The following is an 18,443-nucleotide window of genomic DNA, read 5'->3' as shown; positions in this document are numbered from 1 at the left end:
ATGTTATCTAGTTCGTTCCTCACTTGTTCTCTAATTTTAAATGCTATTCGCCTGGCCGGACAAATTTAAAATTTTGGGTTTTCGACTAGATCTATATCATATACACAATTCTTTATATAGACCCTCAAATAGGTCTTTATCAACTTGGAGTTCATGTACTCTTTTAACTAGCTGTAACTTTTCACACGCTTCTGCCCCTAGAATTGGTTTAACATCTTCGTCTACGATTTTAAAGTTTATTTTATTAAATTTCCCGGATATTTTACAGGTAACTATAGTTTCACCTAAAACCTTCATTTTATGGTTTCCAAATGACACCAGATGTTTTACCCTGGTTGGTTTGATTGTTATTCCCTTGTTAAACGTTTGTAGTTCATCCACTACACATTTTTGTAAAACGTTACACTGTGCACCTGTGTCTAATTTGAGTTTATATTTGATATTCTCAATTTTTACTACTTCTGAGAAGTTATCCTTTTAATTTTCCTCGTTATTAGTAACATAGCCAATAAAAAGTTCGGAATCACTGCATTCGCTATCTTCTGTGTAACTTTATTGTTCACAGTATGCAACATCCCTGTTTTTGTTGAATTTAGTTTTTTCTTTTGTTCTGCACATTTTTTCAAAGTGATTTTCCTTGTTGCATTTTTTACAAATATGGCGATATGCTGGACAACTGCGTGCTGCATGATTTTTTCCGCAATTTCTACAGTCAAACGTTTTTGTTTTGTTATGTTTTCTTACCAGATTTATGTTTTTTTCTTGACCATTTATTTCCGCCGTTTGCTTCTGAGCCAGTTCTGTAGCTTGGCAAATTTGAAGTGCTTTATCTAGGGTAATGTCATCTGAAAGCAGCTTGGTTCTTAGCGTATCGCTTTTAATTCCTAGGATGAGCTGATCTCTTAAAAGACTGTCCGTAAGTTGTTCGAAATTACAATTTTGTACTTGAAGTCTTAGCCTGGTGATGTATTCATCGATGGTCTCACCCTCATTTTGCACTGTTTTGTGGAATTTGTACCGCTCGAAAGTTGTGTTCAACTTTATTGTGAAATACTTTTCAAATTTCTGCTTGACCTCCGGCAGTTCTTCACCCTCTACGCTCGGCAACGAGTTGTATATTTGTATGGCTGCGTAGCCAATGGCTGACATAAAGGTTGCCAGTGGTACGTTCGCTGGTTTAGCGCTTAAGCCTGTTGCCACCCCGAAGTATTCATACTGCTGCCTCCATAGCTTCCACTCTTTGCCCATATCCTTGTCGTGTTCGATTGCTAGCGGTTTTGGTGGCCTTAGAAAATTACATATGTATATATTGTAATATACATATGCTGTATATTTATTTATTTTCCTTCACTATTACAACTATTTTAGTTTGTTTATTCAAACAACACGGGTTTCGGCACCATGTAAATAAAACATTGGTTTTATTTAATTATAATTTATATTTTAAAGTTTATTTAAACAATGTGACTGAAATATATGTGGTTGGTGTCATGAAGAATAATGAAGAAAGTACATAGTACAAGTATATATAAAATAGTAGTAACGTGACCACGTTCACAACTACCACTAAAGCTGGTGAAAGTTAGTTAAAAATATATTTTTTAAAATAGTATTTAGTGCTAGTGAAATGTTGATTGCACTCAACATTTAGTGCACTACCCCCAACTCTGATGAATTCATATCAATGGAAAAACTCACTCAGTGAGTTTGCAATGAAAACATTTATAATAGAAATGAAACAGTCATTTTTTGGAAGTGTTTACCTGAGAGCAGTTTGGCTTCACATAATGAAAATATCATTGAATGACACAATGTCTCAAAGGAGAGACTAACCACATTAGTTTGCGCTAATGCTGCTGGTACAGTACCGCAGTACCTTTTATTCTGCGGCTCCTCACTTATAGTGGGTTTTGCATTTTAAGGAATACTTTATAAATAGGATTTAATTTGTAACATCGGTAAATTTTAGAACGGTTTATTCATATTATTTAATGACTCTACAAATTAAAAGGACACTGCAAATTAAAAGATATTGTTATAACTGTGGTAAAATTGGTCATATTCAGCGAAACTGTAGAGCACCAAGAAAGCGAACCAGATATGTTTCACCATTAAGAAATAACCAGCTGGCGAATCATCAAGCATTACAGGAGCCACCTTTAAAAAGAGCTACCACTGAGGCAGAGGATTTGGTATGGGCCCGTGAGGAAGTGGAGGATTGTATAGACAATGGTTTGTTGGTGTTGGAACCAGCGGATGTCAATTAATCCGCTGAATGGTTCCTGTTGGAGTGCTTGGTCTGTCCCGCAGAGAAAAGATCATCAGGCCGGGTTCCAAGATGGGTGAAGGTGCTTCAGCGGAAAAAGAAATGCATGAACTCGTTCGGAGACGAATTAAAATAACAAATGACCAAATGAAAACCAGATATAGCTCACAACGTAATAAGGGTTTGTCATCCAAATTAAGAAATCACTGCAAAGGACCACATAGGGTAGTTAAGAAATTGGACGACATGGTTTATGGAATATGGAAATGTGGAAGACCGATATCGGGAATTAAGGTTGAACATCTAGAACGAGTAACTACCTATGGGAGAAGTGAATCTATGCCTATTCGGGAAGAACAGGCTTAAGCGGGGGGCAGTTTTACGAAATTGTACTTGAATTCAAATGTAACGATTTTAACGGCTGATTTAAAAGTAGCAGAATGCTTTCAAATAGCAGTGCTGTAATAGCAAACTGTAACATATCTGTGGGCATTATTAACATTGAATAAAAGCTTTCAGTTGACCATTGATCGTAAGTTGGCAACGCTGTTTGCTGCGACCGTATATTCGAATTCGAATATTCAGTTAAAAAACATTGTAGAAAGTACACCACAGATGGCGTATGTATTAGAAAGCTCTAGACAGTTAAAGAGCAATTTAGAGTGCAGATGGCAGTGTTATAAATAGTGGCAGAGTATAAATAGTTGCAGCCGTTATTGAGTTTATCAGAGGCGCTATTCAAAATAACTTCAACTGAGTGTGCTGTATTTTTCAAGTGAATTCGTGTACATTATAAAGTGTCTGTATTTCTGAGAATTTATAAACGTGTATAAAAAACATTGAGTGACTACTTAATTCTGTGGTTGTTGTACATTTTAAATAAATAAAGAGTTGTTACAATTTTCAAACTACTAAACGGCTTTTATTTGCAATCAAAAGTATCCAGTTTATTTAAAGGAAATAAACCAAACCATTTGAAAAGGTTAAAATGTAACAATATGTATGTTATATAAATAGCAAACAATTAATAGTAATCATGGTTTTAAGTTTAATTAAGCTTTTATGGATTTTGTCAGGTTCAAATTGTGTATAAAAATAGTATTCTGGAGGTAAATTCTTCCATTTATATGGAGTAATTAAAAGTGAATCAAAATATAGGAAACATATTTTTTTTAAGTTAAAGAAATTAAAAAAATTTTAATAAATTTCGCGTACTTGATAATTTGTACAAATTATCACTGGAAGTTCAAGATCAATTCAGGGGTACCGGAAGGGGTACCCCTTTTCCTACTCGATTTCTTATCTTTATAAACGAACTTCTACGTCAAACTTCCAACTCTATCTACTCTTTTGCAGATGCCAGCAACATTTGCCATTCATATGCATTCAATTGTAGACCAAGCCTATCGGAGATTGGGGCAATGAGGCAAAACATGAATGGGGTTGTGCGAATAGAGTCGATTTCAACGCACGCAAGACTCCATGTTTTATGTTAACACACAAACGCTCAACAGATCATGCTGCTCCATCTATTTTCATGGGTGGTGTAAATATTAAGGAATCAGAAGCTCTTGATGTTCTAGGCATGAGTATTCAGTGCGATGTCCTGAATTCTGATTCAACACAAAACACATTTTTCGAGTGTCGAAAGAAGCATTCAAGTGCCTTGGTTTTCTAAAACGGTGTAAGAAATACTTCACTCCATCTGATCTCCTTACTATTTACACCACTTATATCCTACCTAAAATGGAATACAACTCTCATGTGTGGGCCGGTGCTTCGAAGTCTATTTTGGAGTTACTCGACCGCGTACAGGAGAGAGCAAAGGTGCTTATCGGTGACAGTAGGGTATCCAGTTCTATTGAGAGTAAATGTATTGTGTTTCACTGTTCTACCGATACTACAATGGTATGTGCTCTGCAGAAATTAGGGAACTTGTTCCCGAAACCCGTAGTTTTTTACGCAACACACGTTCTTCGGCAAGGGCTCATCAATTCGTTGTCGACTGGACAGTGGATCGCACAACACATTACAGAGAAAATTCGTTCTTTAGCCGTACTGTCCGTATGTGGAATAAGCTAAAGTCTAAAGTCTTTCCTGTCACTTTCAATATAGGAAAATTCAAATCTAATGTCCACAAACACTACTCCCTATATCCTCCCTCCCATAACCTATTTTCTTAGTTCCAACACAATGCTTTGCATGAGTAGGGGTCATCCCCTGAGTGCTGGTCCAAGAAAAAAAAACAATATTTAAGGCCCCGTTAACGGTTTACTAGTAAAATACATGCAGTAAAGTTGCATAAAAAGGAAAGCAACAATAGATTCTAACGTTATTAAAAATAATAAAAAATAAAGTAATAAAATAATAATATTACCAAAAGATGCAACCTAAACAGTTTACAGAATATTTTCCCATCAAAAACTCATTGTCATTAAACTTTAATATGGAGGGTGTTGAATTTAATTCCTCAATGTTCAAGTTAACGAAAATTGGACAACAAGTAAGATCGGTGAAAACAATACTTTTTAATTCAATGAATTAATTGACGCCTGTTTAAGATTGTTCGGCTCAAATTTAAAGCTCAAAACGTTTTTTTTTTTGGACTACAAAAATATATAATAATTTCAACTGCTCCGATTGATTTTCTTTCTATTTTTCCAAAATACATAAATACATTTTTGAAAAATACATAAATCGAAAGAACTAGCGTTCAGTTAATTTAGAGTATTGATATTTAAATATTTTATTGTATGTCATATTATTATTTTGATGCCATTATTTTTAGCTTTAGCACAACTTAAAAATGCAATTTTTACTCAAAATGAATTGCCATATTTTACCTTTGTCTTTGGATAAAAATGCCGGAGTTGGGGGTAGTGCACTAAATTTGCAGTTTCCACTAAAAGTTAGTGATAGTGCAAAATTTTTCACTATCACTAATAGCTATTTAGTGGTGAATTGAAAAATAACAGCCTCACTAAGCAATAGTGGTAGTGGTACAAGAAAGTTTTTCACTAAAATTAATTTAGTGATAGTGAAAAACCTCCACTCCTTCTCCACTAACAGGATACACTGAAACAAATATATTTCAATTCAAACATTTATCCCATATTGAACTGGTTTCAATTATTTCATAATTAAATCAAGTATTCATTTGCTCAAAAACAAAATTTGTTGATATTTTCTATTGAATTTTGAGTTTTGAATTTGATTATTTTGACAATTGAATATACAATTTTCGTTATTGGTTGAATATCAAATACAAAAATTATTGAATAAATAATTTTCGTAATTGAAACACAAAAAATAACAAAAATGTGTTTTCAATTACAAAAATTATCTATTCAATAATTTTTGTATTTGAAATTCAACCAATAACGCAAATTGTATATTCAATTGTCAAAATCACAGATTATTACAGATATGAATCAGCTGTTTTTACAAATATGTCAACCAATAAATAAGTGTCAAAATGATCGTGGTTTGAAGAGAGGGACAAATGTATAATAATATTAGTTTGTCCCTCTTTTCAAAATAAGTTACTATTAATGTGTATGTACAATATTTCAAATTATTTTGACAATAAATAAAATGTAAAAAAATTGGTTAGCAATTTTGTGTTTAAAGAAATAACCAAAACTGGCAATTTTTGCTGGGAAGAACTTTTGACATGGTTTCCATCCATAATCGAGCCATAAGCATATAATTAATTTAGTTGAATTAACATATTTTCTAAGATTATGGGAAATCTAAATATATGTATCAATTAATATATTTTGGGGAAAATGGGACAGAGATGCTCTGTTTTTTCATACACTAGATATTTGGTTTTTTTTTCCGCTTTAGTCCTCTTGATCTAGTCAATCGCAAACCGCCGATATCATAGCTTATAACTTTTTGCGGTATGCCTTCGAGTTTGTTCATACATATGTATTTTGAAGTCTGCACTAGAACAGATGAATTTACCGCAAATATTACAGATTTTAAAGAACACAGCATAAGTTTTAAAATATTAACACTTACAATTTGACGCATTTCTTGCAGGCAAACTTTTTTCCTCTTCCGACAAATGTGTTAATTTGTGAATACGTGAGCATCTTTAAATGACTAGCCACATTTATAACAACAAACTTCTCGGCATTACGTCCCACATTCAGCACATTTCAAGTGGTTCAACGGATTTTTCTTTAATAATACGAGTAGTTGGTTGTATAATTATAATTGGCCGTACATTTACATTGTCTTTGAGTTTTTTCACAATATTTTTCTAATTTTGATTGATAATTTTATTATTATTTTATTTACACAAATTTGTATTTAAATTTCAATGTTTGTTTTTGTTTTTATACCCTTCACCTTCGTGAGAAGGGTATATGTATATAAGTTTGTCATTCCGTTTGTAATTTCTACATTTTTCATTTCCGACCCTATAAAGTATATATCACAGATTATTACAGATAAGAGACCATTGACAGCTGTCAAACAAGTAATTTCGAACCGTATGGTTTTGTTTACATTTTTTCAATTCCGCCATTAAGGCAGATCTTAGAGCGAGAGAAAAAATAAAATGTAGTAAAAAATCGATGAGTGTGTGAGACGAGATATAGAAAGATAAATTTATATGTTTGACCCTCTTTTAAATCTACCGTGGTTTATTATACATTTTCTTTTGTTAATTTTTCGTAAATTTTTTTTGTTTGCCTCCGCCATGTTGCTAAAAACAGCTGATTCGGGTCTATGTTAGTCTATGGTATATATATTCTGGATCCTTATAGATAGCGGAGTCGATTAAGCCATGTCCGTCTGTCTGTCTGTTGAAATCAATTTTCTGAAGACCCCAGATATCTCCGGGATCCAAATCTTCAACAATTCTGTCAGACATACTTTCGAGAATTTTGCTATTTAAAATCAGCAAAATCCGCCCATAAATAACGGAGATATGAGCAAAAATCCGAGACAACCTCTGAAAATTTCATCAAAAAACACAATGTATTGCATGCTTTGACAAAAAAGCAACAAAACGTATGTTTGGATGCGCATGCTTTGCGTATTTTGTTTTTCTTTTGTGTTTTGTTTCTTTTGGCGTTGTTGTTGTTTTTTATACAATTAAACGTATGTTTGGATGTGTGTTGGTTTCATTGCCTTGCGTATTTTGTTTTTGTTTTTTCTTTTGGTGTTTTGTTTCGTTTGGCGTTGTTGTTGTTTTTTGTGTTCTTGATAAATTTAGGATGCTGTACGCTGAAAGTGGGCAATGTGCATACATATATGGGGCATTTCACGTCAAGTGAACCAACTTTTGAAATCGATGTCTTCCGATCGCGATGAAATTTGCACCAATGTTAGTTCTATTGGATAGTAATTCGGAAACCATTTTTCAACAAGATCGGTCAAGAACTCTCTGAGTTATAGGAGGTCAAAATTTGACATTTTGGCCAAACAGGTGTTTTTTTTTATCCATATAACTTATTAATTGTTCTTAGCAAAATGTGTCCCAAATAGTTTAGATAGCTATTTATGCAATCTTTCGAAAAAAAAAATTAAAAAAATTTAATAAAATATTTTTGATTTTTTTTTTTTAAATCAAAAATATTTTTGACTTTTTTTCAAAATGGGCCCTTTTTATTTTTTTTAAGAAAGCTTAGGTCTTTTCCTAAGCGACCTATATGGTCGCTTAGTGGGATGCGAGTGGGATATCTATCAAAAAAAATATTTTGTAACTCAAGATTTAAAATTTTTGAATTTTTTTGCAAAATCAAAAACTTTGTTGACTTTTTTTAAAAAAATGGACCCATTTTTTAAATTTTTTTTGCTCAGAAGAAAGCTTATGTGTTTTCCTTTAACACCCTTTTTGTCGCTTAGTCTGAAGCCAAGATTCAAATTTTAACTCCTCAATACAGTCTCGATCAAAAGAGTTGATTAAATTTTCTTTGATGGATGTGGTTTCCGGGCAATTCGAACATTCACCTAAGTGGCAAGAAGTTGTAGCATTAGGGCACATAGTCAATTTAAGGCAATCGCGGTAATGGTGTAAATCTTCTGATGAATCATCTTTTAAGTAATTTAAGTTGATTTCCTTCAACATCAATTTAACATTTTCATGGTAAATACAAACACATACTGTGTGAGTTCCGCTGCTTCCTGCCAAAACGCAATGTTTTGGCCTCAGTTGTGTAAATTTTGTGAATCCAATTTTGACATCCTCGTATTCAGATTGAAATGTTGCGAATAATTCATTCAGGTTACAGAGAACCATTCTCTTCTGCATTTGAACTTTCTTGCCATCGATTCGTACAAACATCCAGTCTTTCATCCCTGGCATCAGGCGACTCATATCATCTCGCTGATAAAACTGAGTTATTAGAGATTTAGTATCGCACTCCAAAGTTTTTCCCTTCTTTTTGTTTGGGAGTGTGAGAATCCCATGCTCAGCAACCAATTGTTTAGCAATTCTTGCCTTTCGTTGAGACGTTCCAAACTCAGTCATTGTTTTTGCAGAACTCCATGTTCTTGGAGCAAGCGTGAGAAGTTGAATTCTTTCAGCTTCACTCTGTGACGTTTTGTATTTCTCTTTTATTTGTTCAAGAACTTCTACTGCATCCTTATGGTATTGGTTTCGACACTCATTCGTTGAATTTGAAAAGTTAGAATAACCATCATCATCAACAGTTCTGTCTTCATTCTCGGAATTACTTTTGTCTTCATCTGGAATAACTTCAACGCAAGGCTCATTACTATTCAAATTCGGTAATTCGTTCAACTTTCCGAGCTCTTTCCTGCATGATCCACAAATTTTCAATCGTTTTGACAGCGTAGGCAATTTTTTTAATAAGCCGTCGGAAATATTTCGCATATCCGATGATCTGTGCTTCATTTTGTTAAAGGGATTGAAACAAAAAGACGAATAAATTTCATTTTCAACCTTAGCCTTTTTAGAAGTCGTAGACATTTTGAATTTTGTAAGTATTTATGTAAATAACACACGTCTTAACTTTAACGCTGTTTCTAAAAAACTGATTTCCGTATGTCTTCAGAATGACAATAAATACAGTGAGTGTCACTCAAAATCGTACAACATATTTTTTTTTTAAATATTATGAAATTATACAAGCAATAATAGGTGATTATATAAAAAATTAAAAGTAATTTTATTAATTGGAACAAAAAATATGTATTTCAACAAAAAAGTTAACAAAACCTCAATTCGTTAAAAAAATATTGATGAAAATTAAAGAACATCACAAAATTCATATTTCACTTAAATTCGTACAATTATATTAAATTATAATTAAAACGTTAAAAATTAAAAAAAATGTTAATATTAAATAATCCTAATACTTTGTAGGGTATCATTTGCTATTTTTTAGTGCCTTTACGATTTTAAATGAAGCGTTGATATTCTGGGCACTGACAGTCTTAACCGAATTTTCTGATAGGTAATAGCACACACAATATAAAAATAGCATTTTAAAATATTTCCAAAACATCAACTTTCTAAAACTAATGAATAATATTTGACTACGATGGTGTACGATTTTAAGTGACATTCACTGTAGTTTTTTAAGATCATATAGGTAGTACGTTTTAATGAATGAGTCTAAAATCTTTTATTAGGGTCAAGAAGGGCTTACATACTAAAGTACCTAGTTTAACCAAATGTTACAAATAATAATAAAAATAAACCACCATATAAATAACCTACCTGTCAACTTCTACCTCTCCACCCACTTCTTAAAGTCAAATGTCATAAAATAATAAATAAACTGGTACTGGGGCACCTGATATTTTAACAATGAAAATCACGTGCGCTGAAAACTACCTCTAGGATTGACTAAAAAATCCGCAAGATACAAAACTCAGACAAATTTTGGGGGTGGAAAATTAATAGCGGTCGGCCTCATATTGCACCCCTCCAGTGGCTATTATCGGTCAGTTGTTGTGGTTTTTATTTTTAAGGTTTTAGAAACACTTACACACAAATATGAAAAAAATCAATTTAAAAACATTTGTCTTGAGTTACAAAACATTTATTTTGATAGATATCCCACTCGCATCCCACTAAGCGACCAAAAAGGTTTTAAAGGATAAGACCTAAGCTTTCTTTTGAGAAAAAAAAATTAATAAAAAAAGAGTCCATTTTGGAAAAAAAAAGTCAAAAAGGTTTTTGATTTTTCAAAAAAAAGTAAAAAATTGTATGTCTTGAGTTACAAAACATTTTTTTTATAGATATCCCACTCGCATCCCACTAAGCGACAAAAAGGGTGTTAAAGGAAAACACATAAGCTTTCTTCTGAGCAAAAAAAAAAAATTAAAAAATTGGTCCATTTTTTTAAAAAATGTCAACAAAGTTTTTGATTTTGCAAAAAAAATTCAAAAATTTTAAATCTTGAGTTACAAAATATTTTTTTTGATAGATATCCCACTCGCATCCCACTAAGCGACCATATATGTCGCTTAGGAAAAGACCTAAACTTTCTTAAAAAAAAAAAATAAAAAGGGCCCATTTTGAAAAAAAAGTCAAAAATATTTTTGATTTAAAAAAAAAAATCAAAAATATTTTATTAAATTTTTTTAATTTTTTTTTTCGAAAGATTGCATAAATAGCTATCTAAACTATTTGGGACACATTTTGCTAAGAACAATAGGTAATAAGTTATATGGATAAAAAAAAACACCTGTTTGGCCAAAATGTCAAATTTTGACCTCCTATAACTCAGAGAGTTCTTGACCGATATTGTTGAAAAATTACTATCCAATAGAACTAACATTGGTGCAAATTTCATCGCGATCGGAAGACATCGATTTCAAAAGTTGGTTCACTTGACGTGAAATGCCCCATATACTAATTATAAAAAATAATAATGCATCCACAACGAAGGTGAAGGGTATATAAGATTCGGCATAGCCGAATATAGCACTCTTACTTGTTTACATTCATGTAGATTGTTTCTCACACTCATTACTTATAAAAAAAGTCTATGTTTTTTCTCGCTCTGTAGATTACGACCATAATAAAATAGTTTTAAACTTCAAAATAACCATACATATTTGACACCTATCATTGGTTGCATATCTGTATAATCTGTGGTCAAAATAATCAAATTCAAAACTCAAGCAATTTTGTTTTTGAGCAAATGAATACTTGATTTAATTATGAAATAATTGAAACCAGTTCAATATGTGACAAATATTTGAATTGAAACGGTTTAAGAAATAGTGGGAAAATATAATCATTCACTAATGTTACTGGAACTCAAATACATATCATTATATTGAATTATTTTATACTTTTTTATTTTTATTATCTATTAAATTAATTAATACCAATATTAAACTAGTAACATTAGGTTATATTGCGATATACGTTGTTAAATTAAATTAATACAAATTAAAATTGTTAAGATTTTAATTCCTGAAATTTACTTTACTTAAAAATTTAAAGTTTTTATTTTATTTTTTTATACAATAAAAAATAAGTGTAGGCTTCGTCCTTGGGCCGAAAAAATTATATGTACCGAATTTGATCGAAATATCTTCAAAATTGCGACCTGTACTCTGCGCACAAGGTTTACATGGACAGCCAGACGGACGGACGGACATCGTTTAATCGACTCAGAAAGTGATTCGATCGGTATACTTTAAGGTTGGTGTTAGACCAATATTTTTGGGCGTTACAAACATCTGCACAAACTATTGATGTAATCTTAGATGTGGTAAAGTCTTCCACGACTGGTGAGACTTTTTTTAATAAAAAATCAACATCATCTTCGATTATATTTAACTTCGTGGCGTTGTGTTTTAGAGATAATACTTTATTACTTAAAATTTCTTGTTGCACAGTGTAATTAAATAGCTATTTAATTTTGTACATTTGTTTATCTTATTATACCTTTTTTTCTTTTACTCTTTGAATTTTATTTCGATTTCATAGAAAATTACCAATATTCTAAGAGGTGATGGTATAAGCTTGATCTATGTTGAAAACAAGTCCATTACGCCAACCAATCTTGGTCAGTAGCAATGTCTTCTTCCCTGCACACAGACGAAATTACGGTGTGTTCCACTTAGTGTAATCTGTATTAAACTCAATATATAAAGGATTATTTCTAATGAATTCTTATTTTTTTCTTTTTTGCTTTTTAGGATCTTTTTATTTTTTCTTTTCTTTTCGTATAGACTACATATGTATATTAAATCTTAGTCCGAGAATATTCATTGATACGAATATCGAGAATAGCTGATTGCCGATATCCAAGGGTAATGTTTGTCATTACATTAAAAAATGACAGTTTTGTTTATCTTTCTCTGTTATCTTTTCAGCTTCTTTTTGTTAATATTATTTATTCCTCTTGAATTACAACAAGAAATCTGCTATTATATTATTGTCTACAATTATTAGAAGTTTGTCTAAACAAGATTTTAAATCAAACGAAGAACAATCCAAAATTGACTTTTAGGACCTACATATCTTAAAGATTAGACTACAAGTAGCAGTAGCAACGGAAAAATCAAGATTGGCTATCGTTACATCTAAGCAGTCCTAAAATACCCTTTTAGCTCAACTACCGTTACCAAAATATCTGCAATTACCGTTACCGCTAAAATACCCTTACCGAAATATTCGAAAATACGGTTATTTTTTAAAAAAATGTAAATTATAAAAGTACCCGAATTGTGTTTATTGAAATCTAATATAATAATTTGTTAAATTATTTTTAATTTTTGAAAATTTTATCAATAATTAAGTCAGACCGAAATCAATAAAATAACAGTAAATACCGTTATCGAAATGAACCAAATAACCGCTAAATTCCGTTACCGAAATAATCCAAATTAGCGTCAACGTTACCTTGTTACTGTTTCGAATCGTTAGACAACCTTGGAAAAAACACATCCATTTGTTTGGGAATCTGTTGTAGGAATACCTCTCAAACGATTCATATTGATGTGCTACATAAGGAAATATGAATAAGGTATTTTGTTCCATACCAGTGATTGAAAATCAAAACCGTGCAGTTCATTTTGTATGAAAAAAATTTAAAGACTAATAAAATTACGAATAATTTTAGTATCCAAAAATATATATATTTTTTTTCATTGATCTGTGTATAAATTTTTTTTCAATAAAAAGCTTAAAATTGCGAAATTTTTAAGTCGCATAACAAATTGGACTATTTATATTGATACAGAGATTTTCAACATCTGGTAGGGAAATGGTGACCTAATACTATTTTGTTTCTGAATTGTCCTGCATTAAACTTTGATTGGAATTGTGTCCTAATATACTTCCAACAATTTCATTAATTTGCTATTTAAAAAAACATTTTAAATAAATTATTTTTATTATTTATTCATTTCAAAAATATGGAAAATTACACTACAAGAACCACATGAAAAAAATTCCACAAAAATTTGTATTTTTTATCAAACTATAACCAACTGTAAAACAATCAGAGTGTATTTTTCCATTTTTTTAAATGAATACCTATTTTAGTACCCGAAGTGCTAATATAACTACTAACTAAATAAATATTTAAATTCAAATATTTTTATTGGAACTATATTGGCATTTTAGTACTTCGTGGATTATTCTTTGTAGTAAATTATTATTCTTCATTTCCCTCGAATGATCTTTCACATATCATTTTTTATTTTAATCCTTTTTCACTGTAACTGACTATGATCCCCTATAAGATATGTTTCGTATTATAAGAACATTCAATGTTTTTAAACTACTCATTAATGTTTGAAGCAATCATTAAGGTATCTTTGGTGGACATATTCATTATTTCAATTACTTTTTATTAATATGCCATTTGTAAATTATTGTAATTTTTGTTAGCAATATAAATGTAATTGTTTCAAAATTATAAGAACGTTTTATTTATTGGGTGTATGACTTAAAAATGCGGGATTTCAATAGATGGCGTATCTTTTGAACGCGTTTTTTGTTTTTGATAACTTTTATATAATTTGAATGGAAAATATCTGTCATTTATTCTCACTTAGGTTTTGACATTATAGTGAAAAAAAATAAATTTTTTTTTTGGTTCGAAAATGTCGAATTGTGTACCAACGAATCGTCATAATTTGAAAAACAGTGGCACTGAAGCACACCGAGCACTAAAGCTTATGGTGAATGTGTTCCATGGGTTTCAATATGCGAGAGATGGTGTTGATTTTGACATGGAAAACAAAGATCAACCAGGCCATCCAAAAAAGTTTGAAGACCAAGATTTGGAGTCATTACTCCATGAAGATTGTTGAAAAACTCAACAAGAGCTTGCAATTTCAAAACGTCTGCGAGCTGCAGGATTCATCCAAAAGTATAATCATTACCATGGCTCAACTACTGGCAAAAATCCAGACTAAGGTAGGAAAAAACTTGAAATTTTAATTTTCAAATGTGAATATCTCGTTAACTATAAGAGATAAAATATAGTTCAAGCTATGTTTTTTCTAGCTGTCTTCTTGTAGATTCTACACCTATATAAATATTTAAAATCAGATAGAGAACAATTTGGCATCATTTTTAATTTTTCATATACCCGAGATACCTAATTTTGGGGCCTTGAGGCTCCGCTCTACCTTAGTCTTTAATGTCCAAATTCAAATTTAGCAAGTGATGTAAAAAAATTGTCGAAATATTAATGTTTTCAAAAGAAATTGTGTAATGTATATTAGAGCCTTTAAAAATAATACTAAACTCGGGGTTGTCATAGAATCCAATCATTGTCGGAATCGGTTTTAAAAGCGACATAAAAAGTGCAATGATCTCGCGAAATCGAATATTGTCGGTTTTATACTCGATCTAGAAGTAAATTCTTTATCGATTAAACAAATAGTTACATTGGATTTCATAAGTCAAATGTACCTTTTTTGTCGTTTTCAAACCCGATTCCGACAATGATTGGATTCTATGACAACCCCGAGTTTAGTATTATTTTTAAAGGCTCTAATATACATACATTACACAATTTCTTTTGAAAACATTAATATTTCGACAATTTTTTACATCACTTGCTAATGTGTTAAATAACTGTAATCCTTTTGAATAGATAGGCATCTTTTCATGGTATAATTTGTTGCCATATGCAACCTAAAATCGTTGGGATTTCGCTGATTGAATGGTTGCATTTCCTTGATATACACCCATGATCATAATAATAGGTACACAATGTTTATAAATATTAAAATATTAATAACTAACAAATTCCTCTGTTTAAATGAAAAAAATTAATAATTTTATAAAGTTTCTGTATGTGACAACGTTACTATTTACAAAAATATTACAAGTGCCCCTTTATTTATATCAACGTTTTAATGAAAGTGCCGAAATAACCTGATCATAATAACTGGTACATACAAGGAAATTTTATCTAATTTTGTGAAATCTAAAAGTGATATTTTCTTATTATTTGTATGGTTTCATAAAAAGTGGTAAGAATATTTTAGACTTTAGTGAGCAGCCCTTATTTAAAAGATGACCCGTTTTTTATAACCTTCACCTTCGTGAGAAGGGTATATATAAGTTTGTAATTTCCACAATATAATTTTCCGACCCTATAAAGTATATATATTCTGGATCCTTATAGATAGCGGAGTCTGTCTGTTGAAATCAATTTTCTGAAGACCCCAGATATCTTCGGGATCTAATTCTTCAATAATTCTGTCAGACATGCTTTCGAGAAGTTTCCTATTTAAAATCAGCAAAATCGGTCCACAAATGGCTGAGATATGTGGAAAAAACCAGGACAACCTCGATTTTTGACATATATCATTAATATAGACAATATGGATATCTAATGATAGATATTTCAAAGACCTTTGCAACGACGCGTCGCTACGTATATAAGACCATAGCACTGTGGTTTCCCTTATATGAACAAGCGGTCAAATCTCCAAAACTAAAAAAGTCTTTAAAATTTGTGATCTCATAGCATGCCCGAAGAACTTAAAGTTTGCAAATTTTTAGGAAAAAATATAAACAACTGTAGCCATTTGATCTTTGATGGGTTAATTGGCTTATAGATTTCTTTTAAGAATTTTTGAAATAAAGTATTTCAATATGAAAATTCGTCTGTTTTAAACAATTTTAATTCCATTTTAACTGATTTGAAATATACACTGAAAAAAATAAATTAAAAAGTTATACAAAGTTATATAATGCGGTAACCATCCGGGGTTAAGTAATATAAGGTAAAATAAGATATTAATATATATCATTTATTAAGCAAATTTAAAACTCCTTTACTTCAACTACTTGTTTTCTTTGTTGGTATGTTTCGGGCTCCAGAAATAAATGGATCTGAACTTTAAAAGAGCCTATTTAAATTATCTGTATTTGTAGCAATGCGAGATATTTTTCATGTATGTTGCAATCTAAACTGTTTTATATCCTTATTTTTTAGGCACATCTTTGCAAAATGCGCTTATCGATTCCTGTTATTTTTGATGAAAGATCGACATTTTAAAAAAATCTGCGCGCTGTGTTGCCATCGTTCCAATTTCCGCAACCACCCGCTTTTGACCTATCTACCAAAAGTCACATTTCGGCCTGAAATCGTTGTTGTATAACTTGTTTTCTCTTCAAAACACTTGAATTTTCGTTCTTACTGGTCCTCCATTTTTTAGCTCTAATTTGTACGATAAGTTAATGAAGTACTCCAAAAATCGTATATTCTTAAAAAGAAATAGTACAAAAAAAATTCGATTTTTCATTATTTTTCGTCGGATAATTATGTAAATCACATCCATATGCGAAAATATGCAAAAACCCGTAGCCACAATATATTTTAATTTTAAGAGGGGAAGCAAATCTACAATTTGATGTATAGGAAGTTGTTGGCAGATGCGGGCCAAATATCTAAAAGTCTACGTGAAAAAAAGTAGTTTTTAAAAAACGTGTGGTTTGAAAAGGTCAAAAAAGTATTCTTCAGGGATTTTTTAATGGGATTATATTTTGCAGCTTTTATTATTTAATTTGGCAGAAAATAAGTTAATATTTAATGTTTGTATAGTTTTTGGAGACTTCTGCCACAATATCGCGAATAATTTTTTAGTTAAACTTAAGTTTTCTTTTATGACAATATAAAATTTTATATGCAACTAGCTGAACCCGGTCCGCTTTGCTGGCCCTTACAATAATTCTGTTTTATATTGCATCTCGATTTGAATATACAGTGTCGGACAAAAAAAAGCACGGACTCCCCCGACCTGACATCGCACCCGAAAGACTGAGGTGGTCATTTGACAAAGTTGTAGCAGATATCTATAAGTACAGTGGCATGATGGCATTGATGGTCAATTGTGTTCCGTTGCATAATTTTGTCGCGTTTATGTTGCGGAGAAACATTATCTGTGATCCAACCTTCAATGTTTCAGTAGCATAATTGAGGCTTATTCTTCGTTCATTACTGTGTCAATCGATTTGTATTTCATTGTTTCGCCAGTCAGTGTCATTAGCGGTATAGTGTAAAAATTTGATTTTACCACGCCATCTCCGGAACCAATATGCCGATTTCGTGCAAACTTCACATAAACCATCTACAGACCATCCCCAACGTACCTGAAAAACAAATTTATAATAATTCGAAAAAAAAATGAAAAAAACAACTTTGGAAAATAAATAAATTTTGTTTACCTAAAAATATTTAAAATTTATATTATTTACGTTATTTGTTAAATTTTTATATTTGTATGAATAAATATGAAAAATTTTTTAGTTTATTTTTATCGTTTTACTAAAAAAAGAAATATATAGGGTGTACCTATTATGAGTGTATGTATGTATGTTAGTTGCTCTGCTCATTTCCTCTATTTTATATATACAGGTATGTTCTGCAAATCACATTTTATAAAAGTGGTTTGAAATCACATAAAAAGTGTTCTGAGCCATAATTTTGTGATTTTAAAACGTTCAGCAAAGTCACTAATGTTTTCAAATCACTTGGTTATTTCTGCGGCTATTATATGGAAAATATTAAAATAAATTATTTAAATAAATTAAACAATATGTCCTTTATTAATTTTCTTATAGAATTACTTGTTTTATTAAAAAAACACTTAAAATTTAATAAAAATCTACAGACACCTTTTCTGCTGTAAAAAGTTTATTTGCTTTTGTGATTTCTTTTGTGGTTTCAGGTTTGTTTTCAATTGTCAGCTTTTTATTTTT

At 31.0% G+C, this 18,443-nt stretch overlaps 1 protein-coding gene across 2 annotated transcripts in view; it reads left to right on the top strand.

The window, feature by feature from the left end:
* Positions 1-18,443, top strand: part of hfp (Poly(U)-binding-splicing factor hfp) — a 242,730-nt gene that overhangs the window by 59,819 nt on the left and 164,468 nt on the right. The window contains exons 2-3 of one of the 2 annotated variants that reach the window (XM_065511293.1): positions 12,198-12,319; positions 12,410-12,523. The exons of the other annotated variant lie outside the window; for it this stretch is intronic. The gene's annotated coding sequence lies outside the window, so the exon portion shown is untranslated. The remainder of the gene's footprint in view (positions 1-12,197; positions 12,320-12,409; positions 12,524-18,443) is intronic. 2 annotated transcript variants of the gene reach the window in all.

The sequence above is a fragment of the Calliphora vicina genome, chromosome 5, assembly GCF_958450345.1.
Source record: "Calliphora vicina chromosome 5, idCalVici1.1, whole genome shotgun sequence".
In the NCBI taxonomy this organism is placed as follows: Eukaryota; Metazoa; Arthropoda; class Insecta; order Diptera; family Calliphoridae; genus Calliphora; species Calliphora vicina.
Note: the sequence above shows the minus strand (reverse complement) of the source record. Positions and strands in the feature narration are given on the sequence as shown.